Below are 3413 nucleotides of genomic sequence, written 5' to 3'. Positions count from 1 at the left end.
TCCGGATCACTCCATCATATTTCACGTGCAGATTTATGACGCACATTTCAGAGGCAGTAAGGAGACAGACTGTGTGGTCAGACCCTCCCAGCCTCTTCTCGCCATCTGTAAAAAGGGAATATCCTACATGCTCAATGCTGCAGTTTAATATCATTGCCCCAAATCAACCAAGGTGTTAGTACTATTGAATCAAAGTCACTCCTGGTGTCACTGTACTGAAATCATTGTTAGTACAGGGATGGATTTGGTCCAGTATCCTTTGGATGGTGGAAAACACTACAAACTCTAAAAGTAAGAAAGTTTGTAGTTTATGCGCTTTTTATACTGCTGATGTGGTCCATCACAGGGAATTCTGAATCCTGGCTTTGTCCTCATAATCTTCATGTTGTTTCAGGGGAGCTGTATTGTTCTGTACTGAATGCAAAGGAAATAGTGCTCCATTCAGACATGAGGACTAATAATTTGGAAGTTGTTAGTACCCCAGCCCTGATTCTGATCTCATTTACGTTGTCTTTGCAGCCATACAATTTCACTGGCTTCTGTGGAGTTATACCTAATGTACACCTCATGAAAGTAAAAACTATGGTCCTGATCTTGCAAATCCTTACTCACTGGGGTAATGCGTGTTCCCTTACTGGTGTCAACTACACGTGTGTGCAAAGTTTATAGGACCTGGCCCTGAACCTCTGTTTTTTTCCCTTAATTCTATAGTCACAAAGAGGAGTCGGAAGCTTTAACATCCTCTGCGGTAATTCTAATGCTGGCTGCGACCTACCCTCGGTAACATAGTGGAGTGGAGCCCCTAAAATGTGCAGGCCTGTTGCTGCAGAGGTCAGACGTACTGGTGAGGAGATGAGATTATAAGTAGCCCCTTAGGGAGAACTAAAAGATTCGGCATAATTGAAGCTTTGTTACACTCATTCCAATTGGAACTTAAACTGGCATCTCGCTGGAGTTCAGCGCAGCAACTGCTGCCATTCAGCATGAAAAAAATATGTCCAAGCCTATGCAAAGCTGAGGAGGTCAAATTCCAGGGGCTCCCATGGCCTCGTGCGGTGCAAAAGCCAGAGAGATTACTTGCTGAATCGGAGGCTTATTTTGCCTCTCCAGCAGTTGCCATTGTGGTAACAGGAAAACAATACTGCTTCTTAGGAGACAGAATGTTATTCATTTCATCGTTCTTTCTAGCTGCGTCACTGAACCAGAGCAGTTCCCTCCTGCAGAAAAACCCACAGGAAAGGAAACTCAGCAAGGTGAGCCTCAGAGAGGTTTCCTAGACCCATGCCCACTGGTGGGGGAAGTCTGGAGGGCTGAGGATTTGGTGGCCCGACGCCCACAGATCTTGAGAGGTACAGAGAGCAGGGAGCCTACCCCACTTTGTACTGAAATAAGATCTACCCTGCAGGGACAGCTCCCTTACTCCGGGCAACGCAACTCCAGCAGAAACTGTCTGTGCCGCCATTGGCCGAGAGGGAGAAGACATTCTTCAGTTTTCATGGCTTGTCATCAGGGCTGGCTCCACAATCTATGCAGCAGCAGCACACTGCACCTTCCTCTTCCTTCTGTTACCTACACACTCCTCTGATCTGCCAGCCGCAGCTCTGTCCCTGAGCCCCTGTCCCACCCGACTGCAGGGCCAGAAAATGAATCCCCCACCTGCTCTCCCCAGTCCTCATTTGGAAGGTTCCACGCCTGGATTTCCAGCAGATGGTCCAGAGCCTAGGAGTAAGGAAGAGAGGAGCATTCACCACTTTAGGTGAGGACTGCAGAGAAGAGGTAGCAGAAGGGATGGGAATTGTCCAGCCCCAGCCTACTCCTGAGATGGATGGCTCTCCCCAGGCATTACTGTGCATGGGTCCCCCAAATCCTTCTTTGTAGTTTGAGACCAGCCTGCTACCACTGCATTAGAACAATAGGAAACCTTTAGACTGCATTAGAACAGGCATGTCAAACCTCTACTTGTGTTTCATGAACACAACATCTAACAATCACATAGTGCCTTACCTCCAGAAGTATCCCAAAACACATTACAAATGACTAGCTACGGAGAGATCATCTCATTTAGTGAAATGCAGCCACCTCTGGGCCGGAACTCAGCACATAGCAACACTACACAGCAGGTTACCAATGGAATTCCTTTGGTATTTCAGGGAGAATTTGGGTGAGCAAAACATAATTATCCAAATCACAATCCTGCACTGGTATGGAAATGGCTGAGTCGTGCTTTTCTGTCTCTATAGTCTTTGACATTGGAGTTTGTTTAGGAGACACCCACACGCTGGCAAAACCAGTAAGGGATCCTTAATAAACACAATCATAATAATACCTAGCTAGCATTTTTCATCAGTAGCTCTCAAAGTGCTTTACAAAGGAGATCACTATCAACATTCTCATTTTACAGGGGAAACTAAGGCACAGGAAGATGAAGTGACTTGCCCAAGGTCACCCATCAAGGCAGTGGCAGAAGCAGGAACACAACACAGGTCTCCTAAGACCCTATGAAGTGCTCTGTCCATTAGGCCACATTGCCTCCCTCACAGATGTGACCAGAACCTCAATTTTGCATCTTATCTAAGACTGCCTCCAGCATCACACTGCTCCTAACAGAATGCTAGGTCACTGGCTACTTGTTGACAGAAAGGCACGAGTGCCATGTGTTAATATCTATTAAAATGCTAATCCAGTAAGAATTGGGGCCTCATTTTGCTAAGCACTTCACATACCCTGCACAAAAAGATTGTCCCCCAAGAGCTGAATTATCATCATTACTTCCTGCAGCACCTTGGGTTTGTCTTAGGGCTGTCTCTTAGACTCGGTCAATGAAAAAGCAGCTATTTCCCCCCCGGAATATTTTTCTTTTCAGCAAAAAGTCTTTAATCTGAATTCTGACTTCTTCAATCACCTTTAAAAAAAATTAAATAAACCCCAGGCTTCTAAGGAATATTATTCCCAAACACATACTTGCACCTCCAGCAGAACAAATCAAGTCATTTGAGTTTCTGCTCAGGCCTTCAGCATGCAGACAAAAACATTTTTTATTCATCAGCGGTAACAGGCTATAGCCATTTGACTTTAAAACACAGACATGCTTAGTTCTGGGCTCTCTTCCAGGAAGTCTGTGTCACCCAGGCTGTAGATCGATATGTTTGTCTGCAAAGTCACCCTTTTGATCTGTAATTTTTCATTTTGACACAAGAAATGCCTCTTGGTCAAACTTCAGTTGGTCTATTAAATTCCAAATCATAATGGAAATGAGAATCACATTGCTGTAACCATGTGATGATTTCACAGTTTGGCATTTACTTATTCTTGTGTTATTTTGCTTGACTGTATATTTATGATTCCAGCAACACTGAAAATACTGTTCCCTGGCTTCATTTAGGACAGTTGCTTTTTTTGGGGGGGGGGGGGGG

Source organism: Chelonoidis abingdonii, chromosome 13, assembly GCF_003597395.2.
Source record: "Chelonoidis abingdonii isolate Lonesome George chromosome 13, CheloAbing_2.0, whole genome shotgun sequence".
In the NCBI taxonomy this organism is placed as follows: domain Eukaryota; kingdom Metazoa; phylum Chordata; order Testudines; family Testudinidae; genus Chelonoidis; species Chelonoidis abingdonii.
This window is presented reverse-complemented; position numbering follows the sequence as displayed.